The sequence below is a fragment of the Protopterus annectens genome, chromosome 1.part2 (assembly GCF_019279795.1).
Source record: "Protopterus annectens isolate FY-2018-M chromosome 1.part2, PAN1.0, whole genome shotgun sequence".
Lineage (NCBI taxonomy): Eukaryota > Metazoa > Chordata > Ceratodontiformes > Protopteridae > Protopterus > Protopterus annectens.
Window position 1 is genome coordinate 631,764,778 of NC_056727.1, and position 24,537 is coordinate 631,789,314.

A 24,537-nucleotide genomic window follows, 5' to 3' on the forward strand; every position below is an offset into this window, starting at 1 on the left:
TAACTAATGTAAATTCAAAAGAAAAGGGATGAAGTCCAGTTGGTAGGACGAAAACGCAAGTGTATTTAAGGCGTTTATGATACAGTGTTTAGTGGCTGTTCAACAATAAAGTCTTTTGGTCAGTCGATTTGCTTCTCCCTCCTAGCAGTTTGCTCTCTTTGTGTTTTATTTATCTTTCTTATTAGTTATATCTCTCAGGTGCTCCAGCACACATTCTTTAAGGCACCTATTTGTTTTGCCTATATAGAATGCAAAACATTTAGTACAGAAACTAAGATAAACAAGATGTTGTGTTTTGCAATCTGCATAGAAATTAATCTCAATAGTAAAATTTGAGGTGGGGTGCTGGAAAACAGATTTATTATAAAGATAATTACAGGCCATGCAGTTTCTACAGGGGAATGTCCCTATTCCTTGTGATGATGTAGATTGTTTAAACATACTTGATTTATAACAAAGCTATCTTTTTAGGGATTTCTTATTGTCTTTACTTTTAATAAGGAATTTTACTTACAGAAGGTTGGCGTGGCTATGGGCACAGCTTGTGAGAATAGCTATGCCAACCTAGTATTATTAGCATGGGAGAATGAAGTTTTGCTGCGAGGAAATATGTTTGTGGATAAAAGTTTGTGGTATACACATTTCATCGATGATATTTTTTTGTTATGGGGGGGTACGATTGATGAGTTACAGCATTTGATAGATTTTTTATGTTGCATATTTGTAGCAAAGTTACTTTCAACCTTAGTATATTGTTGAGCACACTCTAACAATTCCCTCTTTTTTATTTTAAACTAGGGAAATAAATTCAGCATTATTTGATAATACTTTTTCATTATGACAATTAACAACAGTAACTTGACCACCTTTTGCTAAGCAGACTTTAATACATGTAAATAATATGCAACCAAGCATTACAATAACAATAAAAGAAATTAAAAATACAGTTTTTCCTGTCCATCCTGTAAATAGATTACTAAACCATTCACTCCAGTCATCATTCCAGTTTTTTTCTAGTATGTTGAGACACTTGTGCAATCACTTCTAAATGTGCTTTTACAGATTCTGTTTTGTCTGGAATAAATGTACAACATTGTTTTCCTATTAAAGCACATGTACCCCCTTGGAATGCTAATATGTAATCTAATGCCATTCGATTTTGCAAAACCATAGTTCGTATTGCTGTCATTTCAACAGTAATGTCAAGGACTGCACTGAAAGTGGCATTTGCCAATACCTCAACTAGTTTAGATAGTTTTCTCAGCTCCCAGATGGCTTTTGCAGCCCCGTACCAAGGGAAAATACCTGCACCAGAGATTACATCATCTCCTAAATCCATATCTTTTAATTTAATATAATCAAGATTTTGATGATATATACGTGATGTATCTAAGGTGTCTATTGGATTTTCTGGACTTTCAATCACAGGTAATATATCCCTTTTCTTTTTTGCATTTCTAATGCTTCCTTTTGGTAACTCTTTTACATGATGCATTGCCGGTACCATTAATCCTATATAACAGGTGCCATCCCATCCCTTTGGTAACCATTTATAAGCATATTTACAATAGATATAATATAACCCATCTGATAGAGCAACACTGCTATTTACCAGACTGCCATTTACTTGCCCCATAGTAGGAGTTTTATCATATACAACTGTAAAGTTTTTATCTGTTTTACTTCGCCAACATGTAATATTGGTTTTACACTAATTTTTATCATTTTGTGAAAAATGAAATACTGCTGTGTCACTTAATATTAACTGACCCTTAATTGGTATTAAAATAGGAAAACCATGAGAAAATACTCCACGTACTGGTATGTGGTTGTGAAAATTTATCATTTCAATTGTTTGAATACAATTGCTATTACCCACTGGAATAGTTCCATTTTGTTGAAAACATGTGATCCCCTGCACTATAGCAGATAACTGTACTCTTGCTTTATGTAATTGTACATTTATAACTTGATCTCCTGTTTCATTTATTAATACCTTCCAACTACTAACAGAATTTAGTGGAATAGGTATTAGAGGCATTACCCCTGTTATTTTTGGTATTAAACTACATACCCAACAATTAGAAACATTCATGCTTTTTGCATACCAACATTGTCTTGCTAAAAAAGTGTTAAAAGATGGTGACCAATCTTGTTCATTTTTCCACATTTCTTTACTCTCTCTCTTATGTAACTTTACAGTTTGATTAACAGGTTGTAAGTATAATTTAATACTAAACAATACAATCGTTAGTATGATAGCTATTATCAATTAAAAAAACATCCTTTAAATAGAAATTCCATTGTTGAATCATTTTGGCTTTGGTCATCTGAAACTGGATTTCCAAAAGGATGCACTTTAAACCATGTCAATTTCATTATGGTTTTCTCTGTTAGAAACCTACAAGAGAATACATTTAATCAGATTTACATTGCTCACTATTTTTGATTATTCTTAGTTGATCTTTATGTACCAACATTGTTCTGTTTTTTTTTCCTTTAATTTTGTACACTAATGGTCCAATTTGTTCCACTACTTCAAAAGGGCCTTGCCAATTGCTAGCCCATGGTCCTTCCATTTGGAATGTTTTTACCAATACTTTGATTCCACAGAGAAAGTTTTCTTCAGCTGGTAATATTGGCACCTTTTTCCGTAGATGGAACGCTTCCTCCCTTGCATTATAGTCACATATACTAGTAAGTTGTTTGCTGATTTCTAGCATGGGCCTACCATTAGGTAAATCTGGATCAAATGGTAATTGTATGGGCATTTTGTGGCCTGTCATTATTTCATACGGGGAAGTACCTGTTTTGTTGTTTGGTGTTGCTCAAATACCCATTAAAATACCAGGCAGATGATGTACCCATGTATTGCCCTTTTCCAAGCATGCCTTTTTTAGACGTTCTTTTAACGTCCGATTCATACGTTCTACAATGCCATTAGATTGTGGATGGTATGGTACACGAAACCTTTGTTGTATGCCTAACAAATTACTCATTTGTTTAATGAGATCACTAACAAACTGTGGGCCATTGTCTGACTCTATGACCATGGCCATCCCCAATGACAGAAAATATTTTTCCATAAGGCTTCTGCTGTTGCCTTTGCTGTCATGATTTTGGTAGGAATTGCTTCTACCCATTTTGAAAAGACGTCCACTACTACTAGTAGATACCTGTAACCTCCCTTTGTTGTTGGTAATGGACCTGCATAATCTATTTGAACTGCATAATGTGGCCCATCCACTGGCTGTACTCATAACTGAGGCCTTTTGCTTTTAGCATTTACCTGCAGACAGATTAAACATTCTTCTATAATCAGTTTGCAGACCTTTTTTAAATTTGGGTTCCAATACTTTTCTTTTACAACTGCCCATAACTTATCAGTTCCTATATGGCCCAGTATTTGGTGATTTAACTTGACCAACTGGCGTGCCAACTGAAATGGTACATATGGCAACTGTAACCCTTTGGAGGTGGTGTATGCATAGTACTCCTTTGGTGGTATACCTGCCAATCTGCATTGATCGGTTTCTTCTTTTAAGCCCTGTTGTTTTTGTATATTTACAAGGTCTTTCTCTATTGACTCTTTATCTAACTCTTTTAAGACACTAACTTCTACACTGGCATACTCAAATTCTGGTAGTTCTTTTCCATTTTGTGCTGCTTGTTTTGCCAAAGTATCAGCTAACACGTTTAATCTGTAAGTTTCACTGGTTGGCTTTTGATGTGCTTTTACTTTTAAGATGCTATACTGTCCTTGTTGTTTTGACATTGTTATAACTTTATATATGTCTTTTAATACTTCAGCATGCCATAATGGTTTACCTACACTATCCACAAATCCTCGTCTTACCCAGGTTTCCATATGTAGTCTTAAAGAATTTACTACGTAAGCACTATCTGAAAAAATGTTAATAGGATTGTAATACTTTAGCACATTCAGTACTGCCTCCAGTTCAGCTCTTTGAGCTGACATATGCCCTGGTAACTTGATTAGTTCAGGAGAACCCAGTTGTGGATTCTCTGGAACTATGGCAAATCCTGTCCAGTATCTGCCTTGGTCCCAATATAGTGCTCCATCCACAAAGATAGATGGCTTAAAGTGATCAAAATCAGATGCAGTGAGGGTATCAGAATTTTCTTCGTAGATACATTTAATATCCCCTGGAACCCCTTTGACTTGTTCTAAGAAGCAATGTATTAACTGTTTTTGTATGTCTTTTTTCCCATGTCTCTGTCTGTTTTTTGATGTATGATTTGAAATGCAAGTCTAAAATGTTCACTTTGTTCCATTAATTTATCTGTGATAGTGATTTTAAAATTATCTAATAATTTGGCTGTGAGAGGCTGCTCTTGTGTAAATGCCATTAAAATGGCTGTCATACATCCTACTTTAGTGTTTAACTGATAATCATCTTGTTTTAATTGAATGAAAGTTTTAAAACATTTGGGAATGAAAATCCAGAAACATCTAAGTAATGCATCTGTCCATATATCAGATCCTGCTGTATATGTCACCCATTCTTCAAATGTAAGCATGTTATAAAATATGCCTTTTTTATCATTCCACTGTGGTAAACTCTGTAATAATCTAGACTGTGTATATAAATCTGTAGTGGTTCCCTGTCCCTGTTCTATAATTTGGACTGGTTTTGTGTTTTTTAACTCTTCCTTAAGCTGGGATATCAAAATAGTATTTTAGAGGTTATTCTCTGTTAATTCATCTAATTCTTCTTCCTTTTCCTTCAGACGCTGTTTAAGGTCTGTCATTTCTACCTGTAAGTGTTTAAGGGATATGTGATACCTGTTATTGGATTCCTCTGTTGACTGCAGGGCTCCTATGCACTTTTGACAGAGATCTTGGATGTCATTTCTGAATGTTTTAAACTCACTTTGTTTCTCTTTTAAAAACTTGTTAAATTCTTCTGTCAATGTATCATAAGCTTTGTTTCTGTCCTCATCTGTATGTGTAGCCGTGGCATCATTCCATGCTTGTACATAATTTTTAAAGGGAGTTACAAGATCTACAGGGGACTCTGTCAATAACAGATTTGACTGCTGTTGTAATTTAGAGATTAATGTACTGACAGGACATAACTGCTTTACATCTGGATATAATGAAAATGGTGTACCCTTAATTAATTCTTTATCATGAACAGATCTGTCTGCACAGTCTATTTTTTTAGCAATATCATGCAAGACTTTTTATGGCATATTACAAAAAATGCAGTTTCTCTTGAATCACACAATAAACATTTACTATGATATACTTCATTTTTTGTTGCAAATACCAATCAAATGTTACAATCCACTTACATAATACCTGTATGTCAACTTGCCCTTACAAGGTGTTATACTTACTAATGTGTTGTGTATACCAACATTGCAATTTACTCCATATTTTATGTGGTTGTTCTGCTACATTAAGAGTAAAACTTGGCTTACATTTGCTAGAATTCTGCCTGATAGCATCCATACTAAAAAATGTGATGCAGAAAAAAGTCTTACCAGTGAGCAAGAAAACAGGTGATCAAGTTGTTGTTGCAGATGGCTGGAACATTTTCAAAGTCACTCAAGAAGCTGGGAAAGCACAACAGGCAGCAGACTGCTGTTCTAGTAGATATCCACCTTTTGTTAGAGAAGTTATGGCACTGCGACTTGAACTTCAGTCTCACTCCGGATGTAGACGTCTAAAAAACTTTACTACTGCAAGCTGCATAAACTGGAATACTTCTGTTTAGGATTTACACATACATACAAATGTTAGTTACTGCAATTTAACTGAAGTGACCCTCTGTAGGGCTTACCACTCCTTCTGTGTTCGAATGCAGGCTAGCTTGCCTTTGAAAAATGATATGGTGCTGCTTACTGTGATGGATTTAAAGTCTTCTTAAGACACTCAGTTTTGCTGGCTGGATTCTGCTAAAATTCAAAGTCTGGTTATATTTGTATTCACAGTCTGTTGCATACAGAAACTTGCAGAATATACACTGATGAGAGAATATACTTTGAAGCATCAACTTTAGAGCAGTAACAAATAACTTTTTATAATAAACCAAATGGACTAACGTTGCAGCTTAAAGTACTGTTCCACTTTACTTCTCATATAGTACAGATGATGTGAGAGATATAACATTTATCTCGAGACAAATGTGTCTCTACCTATACCTCTAACATAACTGGATTCATACAGATCTTTATATACAATTTTTAGTCATGCACATACATATACATTTCCTCTTGGTATTCTATTTTGGAGAATTTTGCTCATCCTGTAGAAACAATACTAATTGTTGCAGATGCTGACGCAAATGCTGACTTGATAATATTACTTTTAAGCTTCCTTGTTTAACAATGTCTTGTCATATTTTTTCTGAATTTATAAGAGACCAGCTTTTCTGACAGTGTGAACATCCTGTATTCTATTTGGATCTTTGTATAAGAACATCTGTTCTTTTGCCAATGCTGATAACAATATCCTGTTGTCCATGCAGAAAAACATGCTTTTGAGGAAACACATTGTCACAGTGTCATAAACATGTCCTGTTGTTTAAGGAAACATATTGTGTCCATTCTTTTTATATGCAGAAACACATGGTGTTCTTTAAAAGCAGATTTTGCATTTTTGCTCTTGCATACATCCTGTTTTTAAGTCTGTAAGGGAAAAATGTCCATTCAGCAGATTCCTTATTTTCCAAGCCATGGTAATTTAGTATGGATGCTGATCACATATTACTAAACTCTATTTCTACATTTAAGCAAGCTTTATCTTATACCTTATTTATGTCGCATATTTGTAGCAAAGTTGCTTTCAACCTTAGTATATTGTTGAGCACACTCTAATAATTCATACATCCCTGCCCATATCTATGTCAATGGTGTATAACAGGGTTGTCTCCTTAAATGTAGTTGTGTGTGTCAGTAATATAAATGTGTTATGTAGAAGTATGTGGGGATTCTATGTATTATTATACTGTATATAGCTATATATGCATCTTGTTATCACATATATATGTGCCACTTACTGATAGAAACAGTAATCAAGCATGATGGGGATAGGGAGATACATATATGTATATGTAGCTGTATGTATGTGCAGACATATTTCCACATAGCAGGTCTTTGGGTGATAGAAGCAACAGACTTGGGCTAAAGTTAACTAAGTGTAAAAGCATGCCCAGTGTGATTGTCAGTACTTAAAAGGTGACTCCAGGCAAGACCCTCCTGCACTCCAGTCCGGGATTATTGTGTGCTGCAGGCCATTGGCTGCTACACCTATTACCACAGTACTGCAGTTGTTTGATATTGTCCAAGGCATTCCCCAGCTTTTTGCTGACCTTAAAATGTGACTCAAACTTCAGAGAGCTTCACAGACTGTCCAGACTCTTACCATATATTTTTGGCCCATTTCACATAACATTGTTGTTTTCTGGCAAATTAGTGGCAAATCAGTCAAGATTGAACTAAAGTAATACTGACAGGTATTTTGAGTTTCAGACTCCATGCACAGCAGGTGAGTCAGGCAAATGTAGGACCTGTCATTCTAGTCACATTCTATGCTTGTAGGAGAAAGTATGTAGAACATGATCCAAGTTGTGGTCCTTAGTCCCACTTTCATTCACTGTATTTCAACAGATGTCCTGTTGTCAGAGGTTGAGAGGCAGGACGTGACTGGGGGTACATAGTCACATAGGGTAACAGTCTGTATACCTCTCCCTGTACATGTTTTTGCAGAATGTCTAGCATTTCACTCCATATCTCTGCTGTGTTCCTCATACATTTGTGGTTTCCAAGTGTCTGTTAGAGCAAGTAGCCCAGTAGCACACTATATATAGCCCACTAGATTCTCTTGCATACATGTGGCAGGTCCATACAGATGCTGCCATTTTATAGAACCAGTTACAAGTGATGTACAGGAGAGTGACTTACCTTGCGAATGCAGCAGTTGACAGACCTGTAGTTTGGGTCAGCCTCTGTCTGATGCAGGCAGTCCACAGCCAATACATGGTGAGGTACAGGTTGTGTGGCCTGGCTGGCATCATTTTTACTGATATATATGCGAGTCGGAATACAGTGTCAGTCCCTTGAGCCCTAGGTTGTCAGTGCATGTGCATATTAGGCATGCCTATGTTTGCCTATAGGGACAGACTCAGGGTGTTCCTCCTCTGAGTCTCCCTGTTGGTGTGGCTATGGTGACCTAGGCACTGGTGGGGGGCTGTGTATCCCTTCCCTTTGCTGATCCTGCTGCAGCTGTTTTCACAAGATCATATTGTGTAGCATGGCACATACTGTGAACATCTATGCACATGTGGCTGGTGAGTACTGCAAGGATCCACCAGATATATCGAGGCACCAGAACCCTGACTTCAACACCCAGATACATGCTCTGTGATGTTCCTGGTTTGTGCATGTGCCTCATTATGGCATTCTTCGGTGGGTGGGTGTGCATTTCTGATAGGCGTCATCATCTACGGTTCCAGTGCGTAGCCAACATCCCCAAGTAAATGGCTGTGTGGGATATCTCCCCTAGCAAACATCTGGTACAGCTGTGATGTGTGCCAGATATGGGAGTCATGATAACTGCCAGAGCTACCAGCACACACATTCATGATAATGCCTGGGCATTGCACATGACCTGGCAGTTGATGAAGTGATACCCCTTGCGGTTGACATAGATTCTACCCTCTTCACCGGGTGGTGCCTTGATGTGTACATGACAGCAATCTATGGCACCCAGTACCTCAGGTTAGTGTGCTACACTGTAGAAGAGTCAGATACTGCTGGTCCTCTCCTCAGGGGTGTGAGGAAGATAAATGTGCTCACTGGCATGTGGTAGCATGGTATCCATGAACTGGTGGAATACCCTGGAAGCAGATGCCTATGAGACCCTCATCTTGTCCCCAGGTGGTCTTTAGAAAGTACCTGTAGCTGGTATCCTAAGGGCTACACATACCTTTGTTTCCACTGGGATGGGTTCCCCTCTGTTGGCTGTGGGTCTGAGTTGAGGGTGCCAGAGTTCACTGAGTTGTTGTAGTATGTCCCTGTCCACCCTGTAGCGCTTTACAATCTCCAGCTCATGTAGCTCCTGGTAGGTTACCCTGGGCCTGAACACTCTTCTTCTCAGTCTAGGCCTATGGTCAGCATCAGCAACAGCTGCATTGACCTCAGCATCTAGCACATACATATGTAGCAGACCTGAAGCAGCCCCTAGCATTCTCTAGGTTAAAATTCCCAAGTCTATACTCCAATGGTGCAGAGTATGGGGAAAAAGCAGATTGTAGGGTGTATGCATACATATAGTGCTCTGCTGTATGTGTACTCTGTGTGATTGGCTAGCTATGATGCATTCCACCTGCCAAGTACATCATTAAGGGGTTTAATGGCCCTAGTTTAAGTGTAACAGGGCTCATCAGTAATTAATACCTCATTGGCTTTGTCAGACAATTTTTTGTTTTGACAGCCTTCCTTCGCTGAGCATTGTGGCATGCTGTGCAAACCCACATCGCAGAGGTAAACAAGTCTTAGCAGTGAGCAGACACGCCCCCATAAAAGGCATGCTCAGCATGGCTGTGTGCCATGCAAACACACTCAAACACGCTCAGACCCACTGAAACACGTGCCCTTAAGGTAAACAAAGTTTAGCATTCATCAGACACCCACCAATGAGCAGAGTTGTGCTCCACGAAAGCAGGCATGGCGGAGCTCCAATGTGCTCAAAGGTTTACGGATACACCTCCTTTTGATGTCAGCTACCTCTTCTGTGGACATCAACATGGTTCTTTGCCTAAACGGATGGGATCTGTGGACACAGATACCCATTTCTGCTATTCAGTAACCCAAGGTCATTTGCATACAGATCTGTGCAGAGTACCTGATAACTACACAGATTCAGGCTCTGCTCGTTAGCAACCACAGCAGTCCTACATTGTTCATAGCCCACACAGGGTCCTGTAATGCATTATTGTTACATACTCACAAGTTCTGTTTTTTACAATATTTTTTTCCATAATGGCATGTTTGCACACTGCGGCTCGCTGAGCAAACATACCCATGGTATTAAAAAAAAGAAATTTACATTATTTTCCATACTGTTTTGGACACACAGTGCTTACTTTTACACATATCTGTGTCCCCTTTACTACTTCTGCCACTGTAACTCCATCCCTGGTGTCATTTTAACTTCCTGTACGTGGAATTTTTCCATGTACATTACTGACACCAACACAGGGTCTGCACGAATGCCTATCTGCTTGCTGGATTGCTCTCCCTGCCTCATTTGAATGCATTTCACCTGCTGATGAGATGATTTCATGCCACGGACACTTCCATGTTCACACGCTCGTGCACGCCCCTCAGCTCCCTTTACTGGATCGCACATCTGCTTACTTTTGTGTAAGCAGTGTGCCACTATGCCTAAATGGAAAATAAGTCTGTGTAGGCTTTATTAAATTCCCCTCATAGACTTCCTACATTATTTCTTAAATTTCTGTCTAAGTTCAGCAAAAGAGAGCTGTAAGGTGAAATAGCCTTGATGGTCAATACAGTGAAGGATACAGCTCCTTAGAAGGACACAGCTCCCTACAAGGCACTACAGCTTTCAGTGCAGTTCACCTGTGACCCTTCACTGGGAGCCCTACTAGATCTGAGAACTGCTGAATAAAGTTTGCCAGAAGGGCATTTCAGGGAAGGATTCAGCTCCCTAGAAAGACATAATCCTTCAAAAGCTCACTACAGCCTACTGTGTCTTATACCTGCAACCATACCCGGGCTGCCTGGCAGTTATCTGGTCAGCATCATGTGATCCATAGCTGGTTTCCCTATCCCATGTGTAATCTGGGTCTATGTCATTTGACTGAATGTTCATTTGATTGAAACCCAAATGGTCAAACCTATTTGATTGAAATTTCAGTTGTTTGAAAATTCATATGACTGAAAACTCATTTGACACAAAAGTGTAAGAGCCTAATGAAAGTACCTGAAGGTATCATTTCTTATCATAGGAGTTATTAGGGAAGTGAGTCTAGCAGGGTATGCATGGATTGTAATGGTCAGTGTCATGTTGTACCTTGTGACTTTTTATAGTGTATCCTTAAAGTCAACTGTCACAACAAAAAAACACTTTAAGTGAAATATATATGGGTATATTTCAAAGAGGATATGGCTGCTAGGGGACAGACTCCCCATCCACATAAAACAAAGGTCATCACAGTCCTTTTTCCAAGTCCAAATTAGATCTATGGATGGGAAACAAAAAATTCACCCCAGAATTACTCCATGTATTACTAATGGACAGATGTATCTCCTAAATGCTTTATCCCATGCATGGGTGCCTAAAATTATCAATGGTATGATCACAGTTATTCTAATTAGAGGAAATGTATAATTATCGACCATGGGATGGAGAAGGCCAATCTATAACCAAATGGGATAGGTTATTTCAAGCACACAAATGGAAATTGGTTAGGCTTAAAATGGCCCACAAAGGCAGGTAGCCTAAAACTTACCTATGAACCTACATATGAGACTATAGATTGTATTCCGTATGTATGACACTTAGAAGTTGGCCTTCAGTTGCTCACATTAAACATAACTACAGCACTTGTCATAATGAGTGACAAAGATACTGATTGGAAACCATCACTTTATGGTTTTAACTGTCCATCTTCATACTTGTAAAAGTAGACAAAACCTCTGGACCTAAGAATATAGTGGTACTCAAACTGCACTAAGCAATCCCAAAATAGTTATAATGGCTTAATCTATCAGTTATTAAATACATGCATTTATTGTGTGATAGCATACAAAATCCAGAGACTGTAAAGGTTTTGCTGCTGCAGAAATATGAGGAACTTCAGTGCTAACTGCTTCAATCAAGGTCTGTACTCTAGAACATGGATCATGTTATAGCAACTACCATTTGGCAATTATATTCAGTATTTCAGTTTTATTTATCTTATTCATTTTCTAACTGGGTAAGGGCACTAGGTGCAAGCCTCTTAGGAGTGACTAAGGAGCATTGCCTGACATAACACTTCCCATACTCCGTAACAAACCACCTATCTATATCAAACAAAGCTCTTCATTAGCACTCTTCAAGAAAAATCTTGATGATTGGATGGGAGATAGGAAATCCACCCTGGGGATCACTTCTGTGGCTCTACTCGACAGGGGCACAAGAAAATAATTTTCTTGGGTGGCAAAAGCCAGGGTACCGTTTGGCTAGGCTTATATAGGCCCTAGGGCCAATAGCCTAGTACCTACCTATGAACCTATAAGTCACTTGCTCAGAGTCACACAACTTCACTGAGGGGATCAGTCTATGGACTATAGAGCAATACACGCTAGCAGCATATAGCCTTAATTCAGCCATCCATCTACAACCTTTTTATCCCATTTTTGCACATGGGATCAAGGTGTCACTTCAACAGTGGCAATCATCTAGAGCCAAGGTTCTCACCCCCGGGTGGCTTAGCCTTAATCACCTCTGCTAAATTAATAGACTAGGAACTAGTGTTTTGAATGGTTTAAACACAATTTTCCCTTGTATCAAAATTATTTTAGACTTAAAACACTATCCTGAATCATGCTCCAGATCAAAAACATACAGATCATTCCATGGACAGTGTCTGAACATTCTAAACTAAAGACTTACCACATCAAATTTTGTGATGTTTGGAGAAAAGTATTTCTCACATACCTTCTGTCTTTAGCAACAGCATATACACACTAGTAATCCAAAAATATTGTGATATAATATAGAAAAGCTACTTAATCCTGGACAAAAACTCCACTCCTTCATATTTTCTTAATCTCACTGACACTGAGATTGCTACACAGCTTAAATAAATTGTTCATGGTATAGAACAAAAGTCCCTGTTAGTGAAGGACTGACTATTATTCTTCTCTATGGCATTACAGCAAAGAATCTGAAGAAGTTTAATATACAGTAGAGTCAATTATCCAAACTAATTGGGACCTAGGATAGTTTGGATAATCAAACTGATTGGATAATCAAACATATAATTGAACTGGATAAAAAACTTCTAAACTTTTGCTTTTTTCTGCATGTAGGAATACACTTTTCAATTACTCAGCGATTTCAAAGGACAATAAAGAATATTATTTACACGAGCTGGCTACAAGCTCAAAAACATGCTCAGGCGAATACATATGTTTACATATGCCGACTTTATGATTTTTTCAACTCGAAGACTTTGGAAGGCTGGTTCGGATAATTGACATTTCAGATAATCGATGTTCAGATAATTGACTCTCTACTGTATGCATTCTTCCATATCCTTAAGCCAGGGTCAGCTTCAACTAGCAAATTTGTTCCCAAATTCTTATTTTGATAAGCACTATTGCTTGTCTATTTTTAGTACTAATGAAAAGATCTGTCATGAGGGCTTTGTTCCATAATATCTGGAGGGGGCATTTGCTGCAGTCCTACATAAAGAATGAACTTCATTTGCTTTAAAGATATTACAATATATTTGTCTTGTTTCCTTACAAAATCTTTTTAGAAAAATGTATTAATTTCCCAATGCCAGTGACATAGAGGGTTAAAGTCTCGAGTGCAGCAAAGGTGACCCAAGTTTTAATAGTGGCTTGGATGCTTGAAGCACAGACAAAAAGTGTGAGCAATCTCATCCTAGGGGGGTGTTGTCTAAGACACATGTGTGATTGTTAATTTTCCTGGTGAAAACCCAGGAAAGAACTACGCAGTGTTTCCTGTGGGAATGTGGTGCAGTATGCTGCTGTAAGCCCCTTGTAGAAGTGAGAGGTGGTGCAGTACTGACACCCATTGCACATCCCACCCACAAGCTATCATGAGGGTATGCCCAAAGGAAGGAGTACAAAGAAGTCTAAAATCTCTAACTCCTTGATGACTGTCTACACAATGAGCATACCTCAAAGCTGTACAGATTTTCACATAATGTCCAGATTTTTGCCTCACATTTTTGCTCCATTTTTCATAAAATTGCTGTTTTCTAGAAAATCACTGGCAAATCATTGAAGATTTAAATCAGAAAATAATGACAGACATTTCAGTTTCACACTTCATGCTAATGCAAAGCCTGCTATTTTATCTACTTTCTTATTTTGCAAGAACAATATTTAAAATGTGTCCCTATCTTTGGGCCTTTGCCCCCCCCCCATTTTTTATGTGTCCAGATTTCTTGTTCTAAGAGGTCGAGAGGTATGACAATAAGCCCCCCCAGCTGCCCATCATTCCTATTTTTTTTCTTTTTTGCCCTTCATTTCTATTGATAGGAAAATGAATGATCTGATCAGTTGAGAGGGGGTGAATGATTGGCAAGCAGTGGGAGCAAACAGATACCCCAAACTATATTAATTCACAACTATGTCAATACCTAAACAAACACATTATCAAATTTATAATATGGGTTCAATCCTAACCCTGACAATGATAATGCCTGTTAAATTTTATAAACTAACAACGACATGATGAGATTATTGGATTAGTCTTTTTTACCTCTCCAAAGCATTTAATGATGCTAATCCTACAAAACGTTTCATGACCCTAACTATCTATGATTTTTGGCTTTTCTGTCAGTGTTATTAAACAGTTCAAGCACTACCTGGAAGAAGGACACCAACTTGGTGGATGATGTGGCACACTCTTACAGCCATTGCCATTTACTGTTGGTGTTTGGCAATGCTCAGCATTAAGGCCACTCAATTTTATTATCTTTCTGAATGATATGGTCTACCTTTGTGAAGAAGCAAATGTGATTAATATGCTGATGATGCAATATTTTTTTCTGGCATATAATACAATCACCAGTCAGTGCTAGACTGCAGTTTAACATTGATTTACTGCAGTTATGACAAACTTAGTAAGTCTAAAACTATGCTCTTCTCATGCAATAGCCAAAATCACTGTCATTCTAACTTCACTGTCCCATCCAAATATAACTTGTCCTTTCATTCCATCAAAATACAGTATTTCCTTAATTGCTTTGGACAAGTAACCAGCCAAGGAAGTTATCTTAGCAAAAATATTTGGTTTTATCATGATACTCAATTACTGTTTAACAGGCATGTACATAATGCTGTGGTAAAGAGACTGTACAGTCTAGAAAAACATTATCTGTCTCGGAATGTGAGACCACTATTCGATTCTTTGATGACAATATTCACTGCATTAGGACTGCTCTCCCTTTAACTGGCTCCAAGGGTGGCACAATAACCTTTCTTTTTAATTATCTCCTGGCTGGTGTTCAGTATTTCAGAGTTTGAACAGTTCATTGCTGTTACCTTTAGTTTGCAACTGACAACATGCAGGCTTGACCCTTACCCACCTAGCCTAGTAATGGCTAGCTTTGATGTACTAGGCCTATTAAGCTAACAGATTTTGGTTACAATGCTGAGAAATTGTATCTTTCCTTCAGCCTTGAAAGAGCCTTTGCTTATCCTGACTCTCAAGAAATCATCTTTGGATCAAACTATTTTAAATAATTACTGCCCAGTCTTCTATCTCCCCATTCTAGGGAAAGTTATGAAGAAGGTTGTCTACAAGCAATTACAGACTTATCTCATCATTTGTGGACTGATATTTTTGAATTCAGCACAATACTGAGACTACTCTTGTAAGAGTAATTAACAATCTTCTAATGGTAAGAGACTAACAACACTATACATTGCAGGTCCTTCTGGATCTCTCTGCCGTATTTAACACTGTGGAACATGGTATTTTAATAGAGCACCTACATTCAAACTGTAGCATTTCTGCTACACTGCTTAACTGGTTTATATCATACCTATCTGGCTGTACTTATACTTTCTGTCCAGGACTCAACTCTTCATCTGTAGATCATCTCAGCTGCAGAGTATCACATGTCTTCTATTATCGATCCTTTACTGTTCATAGTCTACATGCTTCTTTTAGAGAACTTGTAAAAGAAAGGAGATTAGCACGGGGGGTGGGTTGGCATAATGGTTAAGGTCTTAATCCCACAGATACAATGTACAGGGATTAATTCTAACCACTGGATATTGGCTAGACTTGTAATAGTTTATGCACAGCTAGTCTAGTATGAACCTGTGAACCACAGTTATGCTGAGATACTCAGGATGAAACAGCACATATTTACTCACTGGCTGATGACCTTGAACCCATGCATACTAAGCTAAATGAAAACTGGTAAAGTTAAAAAAAAAAACAAAAAAAACCCCAAAGATGGAGGCCTTGGCACAACATGCACATTTTAGAAGCATGTCTTCCATACCTTTCCCTCATTATATCACACATGGAGGTGACAAGCTTGAATTTGTGAATAAAGTGTAGAGTCTTGGCATTATTCTTGACTCATGACTGACATTTTGGAACCAAGTGTCAACTGCAGTAAGATTTTCTTGTTTCCATTAGAGAAATATTTCTAGGATCAGGTACTTAATACTTGAAGATGATTTCTCAGTTGTTGTCCGTGTCTTGATCTCTTCTAGACCCTGTAGTGCCCTTTACCTGGGACTAACTAGCACTGAGTTTGATCATTTACAGATGGTGCAGAACTCTGCAGCCCAGCTGTTTACTGTTACAGCTCATTGCCAGTACATTACACCTACTTTGCGCAGGCTTCTTATCTGTTATTGGATAATTTATAAGATCCTAGTGCTGGTTTATTTGTCCTTTCACAATATTGCCCCTGTTACCTGAATGAGCTTACTGTGCCTTAGTGCTGGCTCAGGTCTTGCGCTGGGCCTATGAGGAGCTGCTAGCAGTTCCATGGATTAACCTTGAGACTTCAGATTTTTGCACATTTTTCTGTCATGTCCCTGTTTGAGGAATTTGTAACCTTGGTGGGTCTGAAAATGTCTTTTGTTGGCTATTTTTTGGCAGGCACAAATATTTAACTTTTTTAAAATGTTTTTGTTATATGTTTATTCTTATTTACTAATTTACTGTTATCAGTGTTTTGTATAAAAACACCTAAATGAACTTGATCCAAACACTGGGAAGTCTGTAGAGAGCCAAGTAACTTTCCATCTATGGTGTTTGATTATCTACTGCCAATATGTAGTTAGTGTCTCTATTTCTACAATATGTGCATCTTCTAACTAGCCTACAGCCTCCTCTTCTCCAAAAGTATGAGCTGCCTTACAATAGCTTTGCTAGATTTGCTGTAGGGCACCACTGTGTAACATGTCACTGCTTAGCCCTTCAGAACCTCAGACAGCTGGAGATGAACCAATTACTCTCACTAAATGAGCTGTGATTTACTTATAAACTCCTTTATGTAAATGCACATTCCCAAGTTTCTTTCTTTAGCTAACATTCTGGTATGGCAATCTTAAATAGACATAGGACCATAGGATCATAGGAAGTTACTAGGCTTTTGGCCCTGAGGCCCTTACAAGCCTAGCCAAGAATTTAGCCCATGTTCCAACAAGTCAGCACCCCATGCCACTGTCTAGCAGGGACACAGGTGGAATCCCAGGGGTGTATTTCCTGTTCCCCATCCAGTTATCCAGGTTGCATTTAAAAAGGGTTAACGAAGTACTCTGCTTGACGTGGAGTGGGAGTCTGTTCCACAAGTCTCTGGGACACAAATCTGTCCCACCAACAAGTCCTGTTGATGTCACAGACAAGGCTGAAATTGCGCGTGTGGGTTACTTGAGTGGAGCTTGACTTGTAGATATGCAGCAGTTCCATCGAGGCGGGGTCTGAGATTGCTTTGTGTGCCAGACAGAGGTCACCTCTGAGGAGTCTGTGAGAGACTGAGTAGAGGGACAGGGTCTTTAGCCTATCTGTGTAGGGTAGATGTTTGAGGTCCTGGATTCTTCTGGTGAGGAACCTCTGTGGTCTCTCCAGCTGCTGCATTTTTTTTGTGATGTACATGCCAAAAGGGACATTGTACTCAATAATGGGTCTTATAAGGGAAGCTCCTGAGTTGTTTATTTCAGTGACGAGGACTGTAACATTCTGGGAGTTACTCTTCTTCCTTTTGATCAAAATTCTTTTCCTATTTTTGCACATGGGATCGGGGTGTCACTTTCAACAGCGACAATAATCTAGAGCCAATGTTTACAGACCTAGGGCCAGTTTAGAGCATCCAGTCCACCTGCTGCATGTCTTTATAAAGCATGTTGATGTTATGGTTCCACCATGTGGGTTTGTTCATAGGTTCACAGGTTCATAGGTTGATACTAGGCTATCTGCTCTAGGGCATTTATAAGCCTAGCCAGAGTGTGTTTGGCTTTCGCCACCTTTTTAGATTAGTTGACTGTGCCTCTGTATAGTAGGTCACAGAAGATAGCCCTTTTGAGGTTAGTTTACTGTGCCTCTGTCTAGTAGGGACAGAGAAGAGATCCCAGGGGTAAACCTATGATCTCCCATCCACTCATCAGGATTTCTCTTGAAGAGGGTCATAGAGGGACTCTGCCTAACATGGATTGGGATTTTGTTCCAGAGTGAGGGGAGCCTCTGGGATATGAATCTGTCCCTCCAGCATGTGCTATTTATTTCTGTGCTGAGGTTTAAGTCCCTGGAGTGTTTAGCTCTAAGGGATTTGGATTTCCTGAGGTGGAGCATGTCCATTAATTCTGGGTTGGACATGGCTTTATACGTCAGGCACAGATCGCCTCTGAGTAGGCGGTAAGCAACTGAGTAGAGCTGGAGTTTCTTTAGCCTAACTGCGTAGGGCATCTGTTTGAGTCCCTTGATCCTCTTGGTGAGGTACTTTTGGGGTCTTTTCAGTTGCTGCAGGTGTCGGGTAAGGTACATCCCAAATGGGGCATTGTATTCAATTATGGGCCTGATGAGTGATGAGTAGAGGGGCACGATGACCTCTCTTGATCTAGATTTGAACCCTTTCGTGATAAGGTGGGCTATATAGAAGGTCTTTCTAACCACTTTGGCAACGTAATAGTCAAAGGAAAGATTGCTATCTACTTGGGTCCCCAAATCCCTAATTACCTCTTCCGTACTTAATGGATTACCACCTATGTGGTAATTTGTGGGCACTTTGTTTTTCCCAAAGGGGATGACTATGCACTTTTTGGCATGTAGCTTTAGGCCATGGCTCTGGCACCAGTTATCCATCTCTGTGAGACCCTTTTGGAGGATGCTTGTGTCAGTCGGTGAGTCGATTATGGCACCCAGTTTGCAGTCATCTGCGAACTTGGTCAGCCATAGTCCTCCCATGTTAGCCTGTACCTCAGAGAAATATATACCGAACAAGAGAGGTCCCAGGACTGAGCCTTGTGGGATGCCACTTGTAACTGGTTTAGAGTCTGACATGGCACCTGCAATTCTGACCATGTGGGTTCTATCCCTGAGCCAGTTTGCAACCCATCTTGTGACATAGGAGTTGATATTTAAGCTGGTGAGCTTATTTATGATGCCCGAGTGGGATATTGTGTCGAAGGCTTTTGCGAGGTCCAGGTAGGCTGTGTGGACTACCTTCCCTTCATCTATGGCCTTAGTGACTGTTTCAAAGAAGTCAACTAGGTTCAAGAGGCAAGATTTGCCCTTAACAAAGACGAATTGGGTAGGATCCAGTGTTTGGAGGTTCCCATTGTCTTTGTTAATGAGCTTCATGATGATATGCTCCATAGCTTTGCAGACCAGGCTAGTCAGGCTTATAGGGCGATAGTTTCTGGGGTCCATTGTGGCACCACCTTTGTGGAGTGGGACCACTGTTGCTGTACACCATTCCTTGGGTACATATCCTGTAGTAAGGCTGAGATTAAACAGTGACTTTATGTGAGGGTTCAGTTCTTCTTGGAGTTCGTGTAAGACGCAGCCCGGGACACCGTCCAGTCCCATTGATGCTGTGTTTTTTGCTTTGGAGAGGGCAGCTCTCACCTGTGCATCTGTGATGTCAGGGAGGCTACACTCTGTTGGGATAGACATTTTCTCTTTTGGGGGGGAATGGGGGGAGAAGTTTGCACTGAACCTGTCTGCCAGGATGTTGACAATGTCTGTAGGTTCAGTGTATTTTTTGTCATTTTGAACTAACTTGGAGCATATCTGGGAGTTGCCACCCAGGTTCCTGACATAACTAAAGAAGGCCTTGTGAGTATCTTTAGCATCTTGTGCAATTTTTCTTTCGAAGCTGGCCTTAGATGATTTTATGAGGGATCATAGTTTCTTGCTAGTACTGATCAGAGATGCCTTCCCTTTTTGGGATTTTGCTCTATCATGTAGTAGCTTCCTCCTTCTGTTGTGTAGCTTATTTATGGCTGGGGTCCACCAGACAGGTCTCCTGCCTTTGGAGGAATGAGTCTTGGTTTTATTTGGGATAGCACGATCCATGCATTCCTGTAGGTGTCCATAGAAAGCGTTTGTAAAGGATTCTGCGGTTTGGGCTGTATTTTCCACTGGCCCGGGGGCTTTGAAGGATTCCACCTCGGTTTTGAGAAGTGTGAAATTTACTTTTGAAAAGTTCTTCACCGTGGTTTCCTTGGCTGGGGGTGGGGACGGGATATGGATGTCCAGTGAGATTAATTTATGGTCAGATCTTACCAATGAGGGGTATACCTCTGGTATGGAACATAGAGTCCCCATGTTGGTGATGATCAGGTCCAATATTTTTTCCCCTCTTGTGGAAGTGGTGACCAGTTGTTCCATAGCATTTGAGTTTATAAATTCTAGGAACCATTGGGCGAGGGTGTTGGGGCTTGAGTAGTGCTCCCAGTCTATGTTTGGGTAGTTGAAGTCACCCAATATAATGGTGTTTGGAGAGACCTTCATATTCTCCAGTGTTCTCAGGAAAGCCGAGTGGGGTTCCTGAGTTTGGGAGGGTGGTCTGTAGCAGGCTACAAACTGAAAGGCAGTTTTTCCCACTGTTAGTTGCACATGGATGGTCTCCGATGCTTCATGCAGTGCCACTAACCTGGAGGTGTGGGTATCTTTGATGAATATGGATACTCCCCCTCCTTTTGTGGTTCGGTCTGAGTTTTGGGGCCGAAAAGCATGGTATGAGGTATAACTTGGTAGTGCTGGGGTGCTCTCGGGAGCCTTGAACCAGGTTTCTGTTACTGCACAGATATCAATATTCTCCATACTGAGAAGAGCCTCGAGTGCGTGCATCTTGAGGTTTAGATTTCTGGCGTTGAACAGCATTACCCTTAGTTTCTTTTTCTTTGTGTTGTCTATGGAGGTGGGTTTGTCTTTTGAGCCTTGCCTAAAAAAGGCACTATGGGGGTGGCAAGAGCTTTAGCCAGTATTCGAAAGCCAAGGGGTGACAGGTACAAACCGTCCCTAGTGAAGCAACGTGGCTTGTCGAGCATGTCATCCCAGGCTGACAGACACTGGATCCCCTTTGAATGACACCAATACTTTAGCCAATTGTTAAAATTGATCATTTTGTCTTTATACTGTGGCATCATTCTTGGTGAGGGTAAGATGCTACGGGAAAAGAATATTTTTTTTTTGTTTTTTTTTTTTGTTTTTTTCAGGAAACAGCAGAAAAACACACAGAAAACGCTGTAAATGCTATAAACAGGCTAGCACATTTTAGTGTGTAGCCTAGAACAGTTATACAATACAAAAACGACTTAAATTGATATAAAACAAGTGCAAAAACTGTAAAAAGCAGAAGGTAAATGCAATTTAAACTTTTTAAAGCACAGATCAGTAGAAATTCACTTTTTAGGTGGGAAAAGGCAGTCAGAGCAAAAAAACAGAGAAAAAATACTTAAATCTGGAAAAGTCTCTCTCTTGGGTCTCTCTGTTGCCTATATCACTCTGCAGGACACTACGAGGAGCTGTGCGGAGTTGTATACTGGTGCAAAACCGCACAAATGCAGGTTTTAAAGCAGGGAAACTGAAAGAGATAGGAATTGACCCAAAACGGCCAATAAGCTACTAGTTTCAGGGCTGAGACCACTCCTCCAGGGACAGATAGTCTGTTCAAAGCTCCCCACTGTCACTAGTGAACAGAGAAGCTTCCTCCTATCCAAGTAGGATATGGGCAACACAGGAAACTATACCACAGTCCGGAATTCAGCAAAACCTGAAATCTGGACTAATCTAGTTCAGCAAAGGCGGGAAAAGAGAATATATATATATATATATATATATATATATATATATATTTTTTTTTGTTTGTTTGTTTTTTTCAGGAAACAGCAGAAAAACACACAGAAAATGCTGTAAATGCTATAAACAGGCTAGCGCACTTTAGTGTGTAGCCTACAACAGTTATACAATACAAAAACAACTTAAATTGATATAAAACAGGTGCAAAAACTGTAAAAAGCAGAAGGCAAATGCAATTTAAACTTTTTGAAGCACAGATCAGTCAGAAATTCGCTTTTTAGGCGGGAAAAGGCAGTCGGAGCAAAAAAAACAGAGAAAAAATACTTAAATCTGGAAAAGTCTCTCTTGGGTCTCTCTGTTGCCTGTATCACTCTGGAGGACACCATGAGGAGCTGTGCGGAGTTGTATACTGGTGCAAAACCGTGCAAATGTGGGTTTTAAGCAGGGAAACTGAAAGAGATAGGAATTGACCCAAAACAGCCAATAAGCTACTAGTTTCAGGGCTGAGACCACTCCTCCAGGGACAGATAGGCTGCTCAAAGCTCCCCACTCACTCTCACTGGTGAACAGAGAAGCTTCCTCCTATCCAAGTAAGGATATGGGCAACACAGGAAACTATACCACAGTCCGGAATTCAGCAAAACCTGAAATCTGGACTAATCTAGTTCAGCAAAGGCAGGAAAAGAGAATTTTTTTTTTTCAGGAAACAGCAGAAAAACACACAGAAAACACTGTAAATGCTATAAACAGGCTAGCGCACTTTGGTATGTAGCCTACAACAGTTATACAATACAAAAATGACTTAAATTGATATAAAACGTGAAAAAACTGTAAAAAACAGAAGGCAAATGCAATTTAAATTTTTTAAAGCACAGATCAGTTAGAAATTCGTTTTTTAGGCGGGAAAAGGCAGTCGGAGCAAAAAAAAAACAGAGAAAAAAATACTTAAATCTGGAAAAGTCTCTCTTGGGTCTCTCTGTTGCCTGTATCACTCTGCAGGACACCACAAAGAGCTGTGCGGAGTTGTATACTGGCGCAAACCGCACAAATGCGGGTTTTAAAGCAGGGAAACTGAAAGATATAGGAATTGACCAAAAACGATCAATAAGCTACTAGTTTCAGGGCTGAGACCACTCCTCCAGGGACATATAGGCTGCTCAAAGCTCCCCTCTCTCACAGGTGAACAGAGAAACTTCCTTCTATCCAAGTAAGGTAATAGCAACACAGAAACTTGTAACACAGCCCTGGATTCAGCAATAACCTGAAAACTGGACTATACTAGTTCAGAAAGGTGGGGAACAAGTATATAATTTATTTTTCAGAAAATAGAGCAGATACAATCAAAATTAGCCCAAAAAGGCCAATAAACTACTAACTTCTGGGCTGAAACCACTCCTCCAGGGACAGATAGCCTGCTCAAAGCTCCCCACTCTCACAGGTGAACAGAGAAACTTCCTTCTATCCAAGTAAGGTATGGCAACACAGAAACTTGTAACACAACCCTGGATTCAGCAATAACATGAAAACTGGACTATACTAGTTCAGAAATGTGAGAAACAAGTATATATATATATATATATATATATATATATATATATATATATATATTTTTTTTTTTTTTTCCAGAAAATAGAGCAGATACAATCAAAACAACACTTTACTTCTAGAGTTTGTCATGCAGTTGTTCCTATGGGGTAGAGCTGAATCTATGCAGCTGTTTACCTGCTGGTACAGTGTGGTGGTGTACGTTTCTGTGCATTCACTGGAGTTAACTGGGTTTGGTGAGGATTTGAAGTTTACCAATGTATCACTTAGGAGTATGTAGTTTGTCATAAAGACATTTTTTAAAGGTACCCTGGGTGGAAGGAATCTCTGGTTTCAGTTGTATTTCAAAGAAGACTGCTTTATAGTCAGACCAAACAAGTGATGAAGATGCGCAAAGGATGGAGCAAGATGTTCCCATATTAGTAGGGCCAAAATCCAAGATGTTATTCCCCCTAGTGGGCACTCTGACTAACTGTTCCAGGACATTTGTACTGACAAAGTTCAGGAATCTCTGTGCTTGTGCACTAGTGGTGGTGTAGGTTTCCCAGTCTAGACAGTTTAGATCACCTAGTAAAATGGTATTGTGTAGATAGGCATTGTGGCTTTCTTTTGTCATAAAGGGAGTTCTATAGCTAGCTAATATAGGGTATGAGACCTTTCTTTTGGTTATTTAGACATAAAAAAGCTCTGGTGCATCATACAGCTTTACCAGTCTTGATGTGAGTCTCTACTGGATGCAAATTGAGACACCACCACCTTTTTTCCCCCACCTACACACCAGCTGGTCTAAACATATTGGAGGTGTTATAACCCTGTACACACAGCCAGAGCAGTCTCCATTATTTTAAACCATGTCTCGGTCACTACACAGACATTGATGTCCCTCAGGGTGAGAAGGGTTTGTAGGGACTGAAGTTTATTGTTAAGGCTCCTAGCATTGATGAGTAACACCTTCATATTTTCTTTTACTTGTTTCATTA